General features: G+C 43.9%; 1 long non-coding RNA gene across 6 annotated transcripts in view; it reads right to left on the minus strand.

The window, feature by feature from the left end:
* Positions 1-17,214, minus strand: part of LOC113246583 (uncharacterized) — a 36,871-nt gene extending 19,657 nt beyond the window's left edge. For 3 of the 6 annotated variants that reach the window (XR_007188328.2, XR_006408355.3, XR_007188326.2), the window contains exon 1: positions 274-14,230. This is a non-coding gene — a long non-coding RNA (uncharacterized LOC113246583). Of the gene's footprint in view, positions 1-273; positions 14,232-15,061 lie in introns of those variants that run through there. The other 3 variants (XR_006408353.3, XR_006408354.3, XR_008959375.1) reach the window with 2 other exon arrangements.
* Positions 17,215-17,694: the final 480 nt, after the last annotated feature.

Here is a 17,694-nt window from a genome sequence, read left to right on the forward strand (position 1 = left end):
ATTAGCTCCTCGGCAATACATCACAGGAATGAGGTTATATAGGACCACATCATTTCTACCCCTCACTTCAGGGTAACCTAGCATAGGGCAGGGTATACAATATTTCTGTTGGTTAACTCATATAGTGATAAATATATATGCATATATAAATGCAGATGAGGTAGGAACACGGAAAGAGACTTACAGGACCCTCTGACTTTTCTACAGGTAGCATTTAAGAGAAAGAAAAAGAACAGGGAAAAGATTACTTAACAGCTACAAAGTAGTACTTACAGTATTCTAAAGAGCCAGAGACTCTTCTTACAGCTGTCCAAGGAACTAGTAGTGCATACTGCACCCTGAGCTGGGCCGTTCTTTTGACATCCTTGTCAGAGGAATAGTATCCTTTTTCAGTGATTACAAAGAACTGCTGCTGTGATGCCTAGTTATTTGCTTCAGCAGTTCCATGTTAGACACTTCTCTGCCACACCCTGCACACTAGAGGCTAGGATATTATTCATTTTACCAGGAAGCTATCTCACTGATGAAATTTATGTCCAGAAGAATGATTAGATCTTGGCTTATTTTTCCTTTAATATAAAACGGGGAAATTGGTCCCATAATTTCCCATCATTTCCGTGTAGTGCTTCAGGCTACTTTAAATTAGCAGAATTAAACAGGGTGCATTTCGTTTATGGAACAGATTAATCAAGTAAGGTGAACTATGGTTTTCAAAAGTGCCTCAGCATATGTTCTCTCAGTTCATTCGTTTACAGCAATCTTCTTGAAATAAGTAGGGGGTAGTTGATGATCCAAGATGAAGAAATTTAAGGATTAGAGAGTTTAGGTAGTTTTTCTAAAAGTGAATGGTGGTAAAGCCCGAATAAAGAATGGTCTTAAAATGGTGGTAGAGCCCAAAGATATCTGTCTTAGAATTCCACTCTAGAACTCTTGGGAATACTAAAATAGCAAGATTCACAGTGGTCTATCCACAGACCCACCACCCATAGTAAAATGAGAGACACTGGTCATCAGGTACATGGTATAAACGGGTTTTGGGATTTCAAAAATTAATTGACCAGGTTTACAATTCCATCTTGCAAACAGCATTTTTTTTTTATTGTATCCTGGCAACCGGCACTGTACAAAGCAATAAAGAGGGAAGAGAGATTCTTGGCCAGGCAATCTGCTCTGGAAGGAAGAATGCACAGATGGTGCTAACCTTTCTTCCTGGGGAGACAATTTTCAACTGATACTTATATTGAAAATCCATAATAAAGGGTGGCAATCCAGCTTTCTAAGACTGACTTGCCTTGAGCATTTTGCTCAGTAAAGCAGTAACAGAGGTGGGCAGGGATGGTTCCTGTCCCAGAATGTGACAACTGGAACTGGATCATTAACAAATGCGGAAAAAGGAGTGAAGGCCCATCCAGCTAATTCAGGTCTGCTTTTGGTAGTCAACACTGCACACAACATCAAAGTGGTAGGAAAATTTGGGGCTGATGAGCTGAAAAATGGGACAATCAGTACTGTGTTAATAACACAGAAGGGACTCTGGGTGTCAGCAATGCAATGCAAGGAAGTGGAGGGGTCCATGTCTGATGGGTGGAACTAAGAAAAGTGCAACTGAGGCATTATAGCCGTATAAAGTGGGCAAGGCAATGACATCAGGGATTGTTAATGTTTTAAGTCCAAGAGAAAGGGCCTTGCCCAGTCAACATTCCCCAGCAATAATGCAAAAGGGGCGGGGGGTGGGGCAACCTTATTTAATGGCTGAATACATGAACACCTGAAACTGTGACAAAGGTCCACAGGAAGGGTCAGAGGGTGAGCACAGGGTGGGAAGAGGGAGGATAAGGGGAAGACCATGACTACTTGGAATTTTATACATAGGAGCAATACAAAAGGAGAGGGAGTATGGGTTGCTATTGGATGGACAAGTTCACAGCATACTGCAATGTTTATATTTAATTATGTCATGCAAAATTGGGGCGGGATTATTTGCCTAACAAGGCTGGGAGTGTTTGCCTAACAAGGCCAGGGAGGAAAAACTCATTGCTAATTGCCATTGTGCCCAATTAACAGTCCCAGGAGAAGTTTTGTGTGGTCAGCAACCCCTATAGTAATGCAAAGGAGATTTAAGGGAATGTTATCCTAAATCTAACAGAAGGGAACATAGATAATTGCTCATTGACAGTCCAAGAAAGGGGCCTTAGTCCGTACCCCTGATGTATACAAATGGGGTACACAGGTCCCATCATTGCCAGTGGTGCACATTAATTGTCCAAGAGCTGAGGTCATGATAGCAGTCCTCAGCAGCAATCCAAAGGCAGTGGTAGGGGCATAGAGCATCCTTTCACACTGCACAGATCCACAAACAAATGCAAGTATGTATATTAATAATCTCGAGAAGAGCTCATTTATGGTTAAAATGCCCCTGGTGCACAAAGAGGGTTTGAGGGGATGCAGTCCTAGTCCAACAGAACAGATGGACAACTGCAATTATACACATTAAAGTCCAAAAGAAAGGGCATTAGGTAAATAGCATCTCCCTACTCCAAAGCGAAGAGGGTGCAGGGGTTCTAGTATAAGGCATGCTTAGCAAACTGCATTTTACACATGAACTTTCCAAGTCAAAGAGTCTTAAATAGTGGACCCTACCTGCTAAACATGCTTAGGAAGTAGGAGGGGTCCTTACAGTACACAAAACAGGAAAAAATGCAATTGCACATATAACAGTCCAAAAGAGGGCCTTAGTTCATCAGCACACTCTGCTGTATTGCAAGGGAAGGTGATGGTGTAGGACTTTAGTCTACTGAGGACAACAGACAATTTCAATTATGAATGTTAGCGGTTTGCCAGAAGGGAATTTGGGAGAAAAGAGTATCCCCTGCAGCAGTGCAAAGGAGGTACAATAGTTCTGGAAGTGACAGGGTTGTAGAAAACTACAATTCTGCACATTAACCATCCAAATGTAAGTGTCTTAGCAGTGGGCACCACCTACTGGAAGGCTTAGAAGTAGGGGTGGTGGTGTCTCCTCAGCTAGTGCATAAGAACCCGGACAAATGAAATTATGCACATTAACAGGACAAGTTAGGGGTCAGCAACCCTGGTATACTGCAATGACATACAACAGGGTAGGATGAACTAAGCTGCAATTATGTACTTTAATGCCCAAGGGATATGGTATGGTTAATTAAAACCATGTACCTTGTACAAATATAAGGATCTTAAAGTAATGGGCACTCCCTGCTAAAAGGTTAAGGGAGTGGAGAGAGGGGTGTCTTTATTTAGTGTACAGGAACATGTACAAATGCAATTACGCATAATCACAAGCCATAAAAAAAAGGCCTTAGTGATCAGTACCCCCGCGGTACTACAAAAGAGGTCTGAGAGGGTAGTACCTTATTCAAATGGGATGAGCCATGTGCAGTTATGCACATTAGTATCCATGGTGCATGGCTGTGGTCAATTACAATTGTGTTCCTTGACTACTCAAGTGTAACAACCTTGTAGAGGGGGCACTCCCTGCATAATAAACAACAGACAGAGGGAGTGGGAAGAGGTGTTCTTCTCTATTTCACAGGAACCCAGACAAATACAATCATGCCTCTTAACAGGCCAAGAAATGGGACCTTATGGGTCAGAATTCCCTGTAGTACTTCAAAGGCAGTGTAAAAAGGAAGAATCCTAATTTGTCATTATGCACATTAACAGTTCGAGAAAGGGGCCTTTAATTGACAGTATCCCATACAGTAAGGCTTAGAGGTTCTGAAAAGAGTCAGGGAGACCCAGGTTAACTCAAAGGACAGTGGACAACTGAAACTACACACATCCACAGTCCCAAGAGAAAGGCTTTAACGTGGTCAGTCACCTCTGTTTCGGTTAAGTGCAAAGTCCTGAACTAAAAGGCACAGTTGTGGACAACTGAGTGTGTACAAAACAATGAAGGTTGTGCGTATTAACTGCATTAGTGAGTAAAATCTTGAGTAATAGGCACCTCCTGCTGGATATAAATAATATGGGGAGGATCCTTACCTGGTATACAGGTATAAGAGCAAATGTTAAGTATGCACATTAACAGTCCAAGAGAGTGTATTTTGGCTAGTCAGAAGCCCCTGCAATAATGTATATGGGGCAAGGAAATGAGATCTTATACGACCATAAGGGAGCACGGACTGCTATAATTATGCACATTTAAACCACACAGGAGAAGCAGTCATAGTTGGTCAGCACCCCTGACACAGAGAAGGTGTGATGGGGATGGGATCCTAGTGCAATTTGGCACATTAACCGTCCAACAGAAAGACTGTAGGTGGTCAGTACCCCCTAGTATAATACTAAGAAGTAAGGATATTAGCTTATCAACAGGACACATGTACATTAAAAGTCCCAAGAAAAGAACTTTGAGATACAAGCATCCCCTGGTGTAATACAAAGAAGGTGGGAAATTAAAGAGAAGGACCATAAACATAGAATTCTGCACACAAATAGTCCCAGAAAAAAAGTAACTGAGGTAATTATTCAAAGAGAGCACAGGGGACTTAAATGAAAGACACAGTGCGGTCAATTACCATAGTTCACTTTATCCTAATACAAAAGTCTTAAATAAAGTGCATCCACTGCTGAATACACGGGAAATTAGTGAAATCTTATCTACTACAGAGAAAAAGGAACAAATACAATTATGCACATTAACAATGCAAAAAAAGGGGGGCCTTAGTTTTCAGCAACCCCCTACTATAACGCTAACAGGGTGTGAGTGAATGGGATACACCTTAATAGTCCCAAGTACTTTCTGAGGCAATGTAAAAGGAGTGAGAGGGCATGGGATCCTAGACTAACAAAAGGGACCACGACTGCATTTAAGCACATTCACAGTCGCAAGTACCCTCCGCTATAATGCAAAGATAGCAGGAGGGCATGGAAAAATATACTAACAAAGGGAACCACTGCTAAAATTAAGCACTGTATCCTTCCCAAATACACTCCCAGATAATGTAAAGGGAGTAGGTGGGCATGGGAGCCTATAAATCAGAAGGTACCACAGCTGCGAGCATGTGACAGGCCCAAGTACTCTCTGCCGTAATGCAAAGAGAGTTGGAGGTGTAGGATCCTAAACGAACAGAAGGGAACACAGCTGCAATTAAGCACCTTTCAGTAACAAATCTGCTCCCAGGTAAGATAAAGGGAGGAGGTGGTCATGAGCCAGCAAAATGGACCACACCTGTACTTAACTTAAGCACATTTACACTCCCAAATACCACCTGCCGTAATGCAGCAAAGGGAGTTAGAGGGCATCGGATCCTAGACTAACAGAGGGCATCACAGGCACAAATGAGCACTTTAATGGTCCCCCAAATCCTCCCAGGTAATGTAAAGGGAGTGAAAGGGGATGGGATCCTAAACCAACAAAAGTGACTACACCAGCAATTAAGTATTTTAACAGCCCCAAGTACCCACTGCTATAATGCAAAAGAGTAGGAGGGAATGGGAAACTAGACACACGAAAGGGACCACAGCTCCAACTGAGCATTTAAACAGTTCCAAATACATCCCAAGGTAGTGCCAAGTGAGCTGGAGGACATGGGATCCCAGGTTAACAAAAGAGACCAGGGCTGCAATTAAGCCCATTAAAAGTCCCAAATATTCTCTGCTGTTAATGGACGGAGAGTTAGAGGGCATGGGATGCTAGACTAACAGAAGGGACACAGCTGCAGCACATTACAGTCCCAAATCTGTTCCTAGGTAATGCAAGGGGAGTTGGAAGGGACTGGAAACTAGACTAAGAGAAGGGACTACAACTGTAATTAAGCATGTTAACATTCCCAAATCTGCTCCCAGTAATGTAAAGGGAGAAGGGAATGAGATCCTAGACTAACAAATGGGACCACACCTGCAATTAAGTACTTAACAGTCCCAAGTACCATCTGTTGTAATGCAAAGAGAATAGGAGGGCATGGGAAACTATACTAACAAAAATTGGTCAATTTAGTTGTGTGGTGCCTTCTAACAGTCCCAAAAATCCTCCCAGATAATGTAAACAGAGTAGGAGAAGATGGGATCCCAGGAATTAGAGAAAGTACAACAGCAGCAATTAACAATCCCAAGGACCCTCTTGTTGTAATGTAAATTGCATAGAAGGACATGGAAAACTATACTAATAGAAGAGACAACAGCTGCAATTAAGCAATTTAACGATCCCAAATACACTCCCAGGTAACACAAAGGCAGTTGGAGGGCTTATACTATAGTAACAGAAGGAACCACCGCTACAGTTAAGCCTTTTTTATTATTATTATTATGTTAGGTTAGTCACCATACAGTACATCATTAATTTTTGATGTGGTGTTCCATGAGTCATTGTTTGCTTATAACACCCAGTGCTCCATGCAATACGGCCCTCCTTAGTACCCATGACTGGGTACAGTTAAGCCTGTTAACAGGCCAATGCCCTATGCTGTAATACAAAGAGAGTTGGAGAACACTGGGATCCTATAACAACAGAAGGGACCACAGGTGCAATTAAGTACTTTTTAGTCCCAAATACTACCAGGTAATACAAAGGTGTAGGAGGAGATGGGATCCTAGACTACTGGAAGGGACCACAGCTAAAATTAAACATATTAATAGTCCCAAGTAGTCTCTGCTGTGTGCAGGAGTTGGAACACATGGGACCCCAGACTAACAAAAGGGACCACAGTGGCAAATGAGCACATTAAGAGTCCCAAATCCACTTCCAGGTAATACAAAGTGAGTAGGAAGGGATAGGGATCCTAGACTAAGAAAAGGGAGCACAGCTGCAACTAAGCACTTTCACAGTCCCAAAGACAATCCCAGCGAATACAAAGGAAGTTAAAGGATGTGAGATCCTAGACTAACAGAAGGGACCATAGCTGCAATCAAACACCTTAAAGGTCTCAAGTACCCTCTGCTGTGATGCAAAGTAGGAGGGCATGGGAAGCTAGATTAATGGAAGGGACTGTAACTGCAATTAAGCACATGAACAGTCCCAAATGCCCCGCCATGTAATGTAAAGGGAGTAGAAGGGGAATGGGATCCTAGACTGACAGAAGGCACCACAGCTACTTTTAAGGACCTTTAGGTGCCAACTACCCTCTGCTGTAATGCATAGGAATCTAACAGTAACATAAGGGACAAAGCTTCATTTAAGCATATAAGAGACTCATATACAATATGTATGATGCAAAAGGAGTTAGGTGGGGATAGGATTCTACCTTAACATAAGGGACCATAGCTGCATTTAAGCACAATTAACAGTCTCATGTAAACTCTGTAATGCAATGGATGGGATCCTAGACAAACTAAAGGGACTCTGGTGGCAATTAACAGTCCCAAGTACCCTCTGCAGTACTGCAAAGGAAGTAGGAGGGGATGGGATCCTAGACTAACAGAAGGCACCACAGCTGCCTTTGGGGACCTTGAAGATCCCAACTACCCTCTGCCATAATGCATAGAGTTGAAGCGGATTCATTTAAGCACATTAACAGTCCCATATACGCTCCATGATAATGCAAAGGGAGTAGGTAGGGATGGGATCCTAGTCTAAAAGAAGGGACCATAGCTGCATTAGAGCACATTAACAGTCCCTCACACCCTCAATGGTAATGCAAACCCTGTAAGAGGGGATGGGATCCTAGACAAACAGAAGGGACTATAGCAGCAATCAAGCACATTAACAGTCCCAAGTATCCTCTGCGGTAATGCAAAATAGGAGAGGATGGAAACATAAACAGAAGGCTACACAGCTGCCTTTAAGCACCTTAAAGGTCTCAAGTACCCTCTATGTAATGCAAAGGAAGTTAAGTGGGAATGGGATCCTAGACTAACAGAAGGCACCATAGCTGCCTTTGAGGACCTTGAAGATCCCAACCACCCTCTGCTGTAATACACAGGGAGTTAGAGAGGATGAAATCCCTACACTAACATATGGGCTGTAGCTGCATTTAAGCAACATTAACAGTCCCACGTACCCTCCATGATAATGCAAAGAGAATAGGTGGGGATGGAATCCTAGTCTAACAGAAGGGACCATAAGTACATTTAAGCACATTAACAGTTCCTCGCACCACTGGTGTTTAATGCAAACCCTGTAGGAAGGGATAGGATCCTGGACAAATAGGACTACAGTGGCAAGTAGGCACATTAACAGTCCCAAGTATCCTCTGCAGTAATGCAAGGTAGGAGAGGATGTAAAACAGAGGGGCCATAGCGGCACTTAAGCACCTTAAAGGTCTCAAGTACCCTCTGCTGTAATGCAAAGGGAGTCAGGTGGGGATGGGATCTTAGACTCTCAGAAGGCGCAACAGCTGTGTTTAAGAACCTTAAAGGTCCCAACTACCCTCTGCTGTAATGCATAGAAATTAGAGAGAATGGAATCTTATATTAACATAAGAGATCATAGCTGCATTTAAGCACATTAACAGTCCCAAGTACCCTCTGCAATTATGCAAATAGCATTAGGTGGGGATGGAATCCTAGGTTAACAGAAGAGACCTTAGCTGCCTTTAAGCACATTAACAGTCCCTTGTACTTTTTGTGATATTGCAAACCCTGTAGAGGGGACAGGATCCCAGAAAAACAGAAGGGACCATAGCGGCAGTTAGGCACATTAATGGTCCCTTGTACTTACTGTGGCAATGGAAACCCAGTAAGAGGAAAGGATCCTAGATTAACAGAAGAGACAGTAGCTGCATTTCAACACTTAATTGTCCTTTTCACCTTCTGTAGCCATGCAAACGGTTTGGGGGGGGGGTGGGATTACAGACAAACAGAAGGGACTATAGCAGCAATTAGGCACAGTAACAGTCCCAAGCATCCTCTGCAGTAATGCAAAATAGGAGAGGACGGAAACATAAACAGAAGGGTACACAGCTGCTTTTAAGCGCCTTGAAGGTCTCAAGTACCCTCTTTGTAATGCAAAGGAAGTTAGGTGGGAATGGGATCCTAGACTAACAGAAGGCACCATAGCTGCCTTTGAGGACCTTGAAGATCCCAACTACCCTCTGCCATAATGCATAGAGTTGAAGGGGATTCATTTAAGCACATTAACAGTCCCATACACGCTCCATGATAATGCAAAGGGAGCAGGTAGGGATGGGATCCTAGTCTAAAAGAAGGGACCATAGCTGCATTAGAGCACATTAACAGTCCCTCACACCCTCAATGGTAATGCAAACCCTGTAAGAGGGGATGGAATCCTAGACAAACAGAAGGGACTATAGCAGCAATTAGGCACGTTAACAGTCCCAAGTATCCTCTGCAGAAATGCAAAAGAAGTAGGAGGGGATGGGATCCTAGACTAACAGAAGGCACCATAACTGCCTGAGGACCTTAAAGATCCCAATTACCCTCTGCTGTGATGCACAGGGAGCTGAAGAGGATGGAATCCTACCCTAACTTAAGGGACCATGGCTTCATTTAAGCACATTAACAGTTTCATGTATGCTCCATGATAATGCAAAGGGAGTAGGTAGGGATGGGATCCTAGTCTAACAGAAGTGACCACAGCTGCATTAAAGCACATTAACAGTCCCAAGTACCCTCTGCAATAATGCAAACAGAGTTAGGTGGGGACCAGGTCTTAGGTTAACAGAAGAGATCTTAGCTGCATTTAAGCACATTTACAATCCCTTGTACCCTCTGTGGTAATGTAAACGGTGTGGAATGGGATGCAATCCTAGACTAACAGAAGGGATTGTAGCAGCAATTAGGCATGCTAACAGTCCCAAGCATCCTCTGCAGTAATGCAAAGTAGGAGAGGATAGGAACATAAACTAACAGAAAGGGCCACAGCTGCATTTAAGCACCTTGAAGGTCAAAACTACCCTCTGCTGTAATGCCTGGGGAGCTGGCCAGGATGGCATCCTACACTAACATAAGGGTCTGTGGGTGCATTTAAGCACATTAACAGTCCCATATACCCTCCATGATAATGTAAAGGGAGTATGTGGGAATGGGTCTAATAGAAGGCACCACTGCTACAATAAGTTCATTGGCGGTCTCAAGTACCCTCTGCAATAATGCAAAAAGAATTAGGTGGGGATGGGAACTTAAGTTACAGAAAAGACAGCTCCATTTAAGCACCCTAACAGTCCCTTGTACTCTCTTTGGTAATGCAAACTATGCAGGAGAGGATAAGAATCTAAACAAACAAAAGGGACTATAGTGGCAACTAGGCACATTAACAGTCCCATGTAGCCTCTGCAGTAATACAAAGGAAGTAGGAGGGGATGGGAACAGAAATAGAAGAGGCCATATCTGCACTTAAGCACCTTAAAGGTCTCAAGTACTCTCTGCTGAAATGAAAGAAAGTAGGAGTGCATGGGAAACTAGACTAACAGAAGGACCATAGCTGCAATTAACCTCATTAACAGTCCCAAATACCATCCACTCTAATGCAAAGGAAGTGGGAGGGCATGGGATCCTAGACTAACACAAGGGACTGTAACTGCAGTTAAGCACATGAACAGTCCCAAATGCCCTGCCAATGTAATGTAAAGGGAGTAGAAGGGGAATGGGATCCTAGACTGACAGAAGGCACCACGGCTACATTCAAGCACCTTAAAGGTGTCAAGTACCCTCTTCTATAATGCACAGAGGGTTGGGGAGGATGGAATCCGACATTAACATAAGGGACAGAGCTGCATTTAAGAACATTAACAGTCCCGTGTACACTGTGTGCTAATGCAAAGGGAATAGAGAAGGTGGAGGGAATCCTAGACTACTGGAAGGGACCACAGCTAAAATTAAACATATTAATAGTCCCAAGTAGTCCCTGCTGTGTGCAGGAGTTGGAACACATGGGACCCCAGACTAACAAAAGGGACCACAGTGGCAAATGAGCACATTAAGAGTCCCAAATCCACTTCCAGGTAATACAAAGTGAGTAGGAAGGGATAGGGATCCTAGACTAAGAAAAGGGAGCACAGCTGCAACTAAGCACTTTCACAGTCCCAAAGACAATCCCAGCGAATACAAAGGAAGTTAAAGGATGTGAGATCCTAGACTAACAGAAGGGACCATAGCTGCAATCAAACACCTTAAAGGTCTCAAGTACCCTCTGCTGTGATGCAAAGTAGGAGGGCATGGGAAGCTAGATTAATGGAAGGGACTGTAACTGCAATTAAGCACATGAACAGTCCCAAATGCCCCGCCATGTAATGTAAAGGGAGTAGAAGGGGAATGGGATCCTAGACTGACAGAAGGCACCACAGCTACATTTAATGACCTTTAGGTGCCAAGTGCCCTCTGCTATAATGCATAGGGAGTTCGAGAGGATGGAATCCTACATTAACATAAGGGACAGAGCTGCATTTAAGCATATTAACAGTCCCATACACACTGTTGTGCTAATGCAAAATGAATAGAAGGGTATGGAATCCTAAACTTACATGAGGGGTTGTAACTGCAATTAAGCACATTTACAGTCCCAAGTAGCCTCTGCAGCAATGCAAAGGAAACAGGAGGGGATAGGAACATAAACTAACAGAAAGGGCCATAGCTGCACTTAAGCATCTTAAAGGGCCCAAGTACACTGTACAGTAATGCATAGGGAGTTACAGAGAATGGAATCTTACAGTGATGTAAGGAACCACAGCTGCCTTAGAGGACATTAACAGTCCCAAATACCCTTGGCAATAATGCAAAGGAAGTTAGAGGAGGACTGGATCCCAGATTAAGAGAAGAAACCATAGCTGCCTTTAGGCACATTAATAGTTCCTTGTACCTTCTGTGGTAATGCAAATGCTGTAGGAGGGGATGGGATCCCAGACAAACATTAGGGACTATAGTGGCAAGTAGGCACACTAATAGTCCCAAGTATCCTCTGCAGTAATGCAAAGTAAGAGGGGATGGGAACATAAACAGAAGGGGCCATAGGTGCATTTAAACACCTTAAAGGTCTCAAGTACCCTCTGCTGTAATGCAAAGGGAGTTAGGTGGGGATGGGAAACTAAGCTCATTAATAGGCCCATTGTACCCTTCATGATAATGCAAAGGGAGTAGGTGAGGATAGGATCCAACCGAAGGGACCATAACTGCAATTATGCACATCAACAGTCCCAAGCACCATCTGCAATAATGCAAAGGAATTTAGATAGGGAAGGGATCCTAGGTTAGCAGAGGAGACCATAGCTGCCATTTAAGCACATTAGCAGTCCCTTGTTCTCTGTGTAATGCAAACTCAGTAAGAGGGAGGGGACTGGGATCCTAGACAAACTGAAAGGACGCGGGCAGCAATTATCCACGTTACAGTCCCAAGTATCCTCTGCAGAAATGCAAAGGAAGTGGGAGGGGATGGGATCCTAGACTAACATAAGGCACCATAGCTGCCTCTGAGGACCTTAAAGTCCCAACTACCCTCTGCTGTAATGCACAGGGAGTTGAAGAGGATGGAATCCCACACTACCATAAGGGACAGAGCTGCATTTAAGCACATTAACAGTCCCATGTACACTTTGTGCTAATGCAAAATGAGTAGGAAGGGATAGGATCCTAGACTAACAGAAGGGATGATAGCTGCAATTAAGAACATTAACATTTCCAAGTATTCAGTGCAGTAATGCAAAGGAAGTAGGAGGGGATGGGAACATAGACTAACAGAAGGGACCATAACTGCCTTAAACCCCTTAAAGGGCCCAAGTAGCCTCTGCAGTAATGCAAAGGGAGTTAGGTGGAATTGGGATTCTAGGTTAACCACAGGAGACACTGGGGATCGCAATTTTGCACATGAACAATTTTACGAGAAGAGCCTTAGCACCTTTTAGATGTAAAGATGGTGCAGAGTTCCTAATACAAAAGGCTCAGTCTAATCAATTAATATTGTACACATAAAGTGTCCTAAGTGTATAGTTCTTGAGTAGTAAAGGTCCCCTGCTAGAATACAAAGGGAGTGGGTGTGTCTAGTTCACAGGACGCGTGTCAATGCAATTATGAAAATTATCAATTCAAGAGGATGCTTGAGTGATCAGCCCACATTATAGCATGCAAATGGGATACAGTGGCCCTTTCAAATGGACAGGACTCTGCACAACTGTAACTGTACAAATTAACTGTCCAAGAACTGAGTTCTTGGATAATCTGCACTCCCTAGCAACATCCCACAGAGGTCAAGATGGGGTGGGATTTCATTTTTTATCGCACAGCACCATGGATATATGCAATTATGCACATCAACTGTTTAAGAGAAGTGACATTGGGTAATCAGAACTCCTCATAAGCAATGGCATAAAGATAAGGTTATATCCTAGACTAACTGGTGGAGCCATGGGCAATGAGGATTTTACATATTACATACTACCTAGGAGTAATGAAGAGCATGGGTGGGTGTTATCTTTTAGGCAGGACCATGAACAATAATGATTGTACTCATTAATATCCCAAAGTAAAGGACTTTACGGATGAGCACCTCTGCTATAATGCAAAGAAGTTGCAAAGGACTTGTGTAATGAACACGGGTGTGGACAATTGGGATTATACTCATTAATCATTCAAGGAACATGGTTGCAGGTAGTCAACACTACCTAGCAGCAATGCAAAGGGGATGGAGGGTCATTGATTACTGGGCAAGACAAAGTAAAATTATGATTTGGTACTTTAATACCAGAAGCAGGACAAAAATGGTAGTGTGCCTTTGTTTAATGAACAAGGCTGATACAACTGGGACTGAGTATGTTAACTGTTTAAAGACTCATGTTTTCTGCACCCACTCCTGAATTCAGCAAAAGGGTTTTGGACTGGGATCTAATCCAATGGGCAGGATTACGGACAATTAAAACTTCACTCAGTGTAGAGTTCAGGTGATCGGCACAATTTAGGAACACTGCCCGGAAAACTGGGACTGTGACTACTGCAGCAATGACAGAGGAATGGTTTCTCCTTCCTCAAGGGCAGGGGAGAGAGGATAAATAACCAAAATTATGAATAGGTGTCTGATATGAAGCTCTCAACTAACATTTTCTAACATTAACACAAAGGTACATGGATTGTTTGTTCTAACATGGGACAGCGGACAAATGGGATTATGTACATTAATTGAAAATGAGGACTCAGGTAGTCAACTCAGAAAATCAGCAATGCTAGAAGCCGACAGGGTATTCCAGTCTTATGGACTAGCAATGGACAACTTACTTCTAGCACCAAATCAATGCAAATTGGGAGTGACTTTAGGGGTGATGGCTGGAGCTAGAGCTGGGGCTGGGCCAGGGCCTGGGCCTGGGCCTGGGGCTGGGGCTGGGGCTGGGGCTGGGGCTGGGGCGGGGGCTGGGGCCGGGGGTGGGGGCGGGGGCGGGGGCTGGGGCCAGGGCCGGGGCCGGGGCCGGGGCTGGACCTGGGGCTGGGGCTGGACCTGGGGCTGGGGCTGGGGCTGGGGCTGGGGTTGGGGTTGGGGCTGGGCAGCTGGGGCTAAGGCTGGGGCTGGGGCAGGGCTGGACAAAGGGCAGGGGAAGGGCTGGTGCTAGATTGAGGGGGGTGGGCATTGCTGGGAGCAGGGCTAGGGAGGATCTGGGGGCTGTGGAGACAAGGCACCACAGAAAATTGAAACTGTGGGCATTAACACTCAATAATGTTTGACTGGAGGAACAAGTCCACAGCAAGTCAAGTTTCCTGATAGGTAAGTTATTAATTAGTGCAGCATTCTGGGTGGGAACAAAGCAAGGCCTGGACTGGAGTGGACCTTCAAATATTCCTTATTACGTTTAATCATAGAGTTAAAATTCTAATTATTTCTGGGTTATGACTCTTCAAAAATCCAAAAGGAAGTAGTTTATTAAGTCAACTTCAAAGTATAAAAGTAGCAAAAAGTTTGTAAATGCCGATTTGACTTTGAATATCTAAAGCCAAAAAAATAGTTTGAGCAATTTGTAAGTAAGAAATTGAAAACTTTAAGGAATTTTAAGGAACCCAAAAATGAAAACTCATTTAATGTAATTGAATTCTACAAATAAGCTCCTAAACATATTCCCAGAATAGTCACTTAAAGCTTAAAACTAAAACTAGCAAACCATATAATCAAACTATATAAGACTGACATCCAAGAAATAAATATAAATCAAAATCCGACCCCAGCATTAGCCACGGGGTAGGTGTTCCTCTTGAGGAAGGCAGGGATTCCTCTTCTGCCACCTGTTGGCCAACGATCATCTGTGATCCATTCTGGTTCTCGCCAGGACTCACCACCATGTTCACACCTGGCAGGCATGGAGCACTGCCCCTGGCCACATTGCAGAAGAGCAAAGGCCCGGGGGGAGGGGGAGTAGACTAGCCATAGGCCATGGCACCAATGCAGAGAAATGGGGGTTAGGTTCAGCCCAGAGCCAAATATCCAACACTGCAAGAGGCAATGCTGGAGGGGAGGGAGCAAATTAGAGGGGAGGGAGCAAGTGAGAGGGGAGGGAAGTGGTAAAGGCAAGTGTCCTTGGAAAGACCTTGGGTACCACCCACTGGGAGAAGACGTACAAACATGGCTCCTCTGCTTCCTCCTGACTGGCTGAATAAAGACGGCAGTGAGGTGCTATGCTAACTCACACAGTCTAATTCCATCCTCCAGTAATTGGCTATGCCCAATTCTACCACCCTTTCTGATTGGGTGGGTCATGAGGCAATCCAACATTGTCCATCCCACCTTTCTCTCACTTTTCGCGGCAAACACGACAACGCCCGCCATCTTTAACAATGCGGCAGGCCCACCTGGTACAAAGCCCGCCAAGAATGTACCGGGCAAAAATCCCCGCCATGACGTCCACGTGACAAACTGCCATGATATCCAAATGACAAGGTCTGCCATATTGTCCCTGCGGCAAAACCTGTCAGGAAATGCACACGGCAGACAAAAGCCCGCCATGTTTTACACTGCGGCAAGTGCTCCAGCCGCCATCTTTTACTATGTAACAGAATATTTGCACCGCCATGCTGTGCACTAGAACAAAGACACCACCATGATGTGGCCTTCCCGCCACATGAACACTGCGGTAAAATTGGTCCGCCATTTTGGACACTCTAACAAAGCAGAGAGCCATGCTGAGCAATGCCGCAAACCCAAAATCGCCATTTTGAACCCTGTGCCTAAGTCTTCTCCCTATCATTTTCGACCAGCCTCTTGTAACATGACACAAGACCATGTTTTTCTACCTCATGATACCACAATTCATGCAAAGCTCCTAAGAAGCCCCAAATCAGCTCATTCAAAACATGTAGCTAATGCAACGCATATAACTGCCTCTGCCTGTCCCGCTATCCATCTTAGCTCCCTAATTTATAGTTGGCACAAACAACCAGCCCCCAGCCGACCGGCTAAAGTGGCCGCCATCTTTCCTCCCCAGCCTAACTAACCCCTTAGCCTAACTGCAAAGTCATCTCCCAGCCAAAGCCGTAGGTCCACTCACACAACACCAAACGATTAGCAGCATAAATTTGTAGACATTCCAGATAGCACAACCAACACTTCCATCCATAAAAGGCCCCGATGGGCAATGAGAAAAAAAAAAAATCTAAACAGGTATCCACAGCCCCGATGGGCAAGGAAAAAAAAAATTAAAGCAGGTATCCGAGGCCCCGATGGGCAAGGGGAAAAAAAAAAAAAAAGCAGGTATCCGAGGCCCCGATGGGCCAAAAAGTAAAAATTTTTTTTAAGCAGGTATCCATTGCCCCGATGGGCCAGGGGGTTGGGGAGAGAGAGGGGGACACAGCAGGTATCCGAGGCCCCGATGGGCTAAGGGGAAAAAAAAAAAATAAAAGCAGGTATCCGCGGCCCCGATGGGCAAATTTAAAAAAAAAGAAGAAAAGAAAAGAAAAGAAAAGAAAAGAATTAAAAGGCAGGTATCCACAGCCCCGTTGGGCAAAAATAATGATACTACTACTAATAGTGAAACCCGGTATCCGCAGCCCCGATGGGCAAAATATAGAATATAGAAGGAAAAAGAAAACTAAACCACGTAAAAAGAGGCATCAACCAAAAATCATTCCAATGAAAAATTCCTTTAAATTTGAAAATTGCCTAAAAATATCCCAAATATCTGAAAAATAGGGAGGAGGTGTCAAGAAAATACTCGAAGAAAGTTTAGAATTATTAAAATATTTTATGGAATTTTGGTGAATTTTCTTAAAGAAATACGCCATAAGAGGTGGTTGGGGCTGGAAAATGTTCCAGAAAGAACCACACGGGCAAAGATATCCACGGTTAGCAAGCTTCCACCCCGGGAAAGGAAGAAATATGGCGGCAGCAGCAAATTGCAGTGCTTTAAGAAGTGAGGGGGAGGGGACCTGAGGGGGAGGGAGTAGAAGAGGAGTGGCCTAGAAGATTGAAAGCCAGACATCTTTGTGGTTTAACTGGTTCAAAATTTAACCAGTAACAAGAAAAAGGGACATTTTAAGTAAACAGCAACATGTTAGAAAGAACACTAGACAGGAAGTAGGCTTCATTTCTTGACCACAAATTCAATGGGTTTTCAATGGGTTCTTATCTATAAAATAGGGACGTTGAGTAAATCAAATTAGGTAACTGATGCTAAAATTCTCCACAAACAGCATAGCAAATGAAAGCGTTTTAGTTTAGTTTGGTTTTGAAATGGGAAGAAGAGGGAGGTAAAGCTTTGATATGTTGATAAAGAATCCCAATACCTCTTTCAGCCAGAATGTATAACTCCCGCACCAAACGTTTGAATCGAGGAAGCTAGGAAGGGCACTACATTAAGGTTA

This window comes from Ursus arctos, chromosome X (genome assembly GCF_023065955.2).
Source record: "Ursus arctos isolate Adak ecotype North America chromosome X, UrsArc2.0, whole genome shotgun sequence".
NCBI lineage: Eukaryota > Metazoa > Chordata > Mammalia > Carnivora > Ursidae > Ursus > Ursus arctos.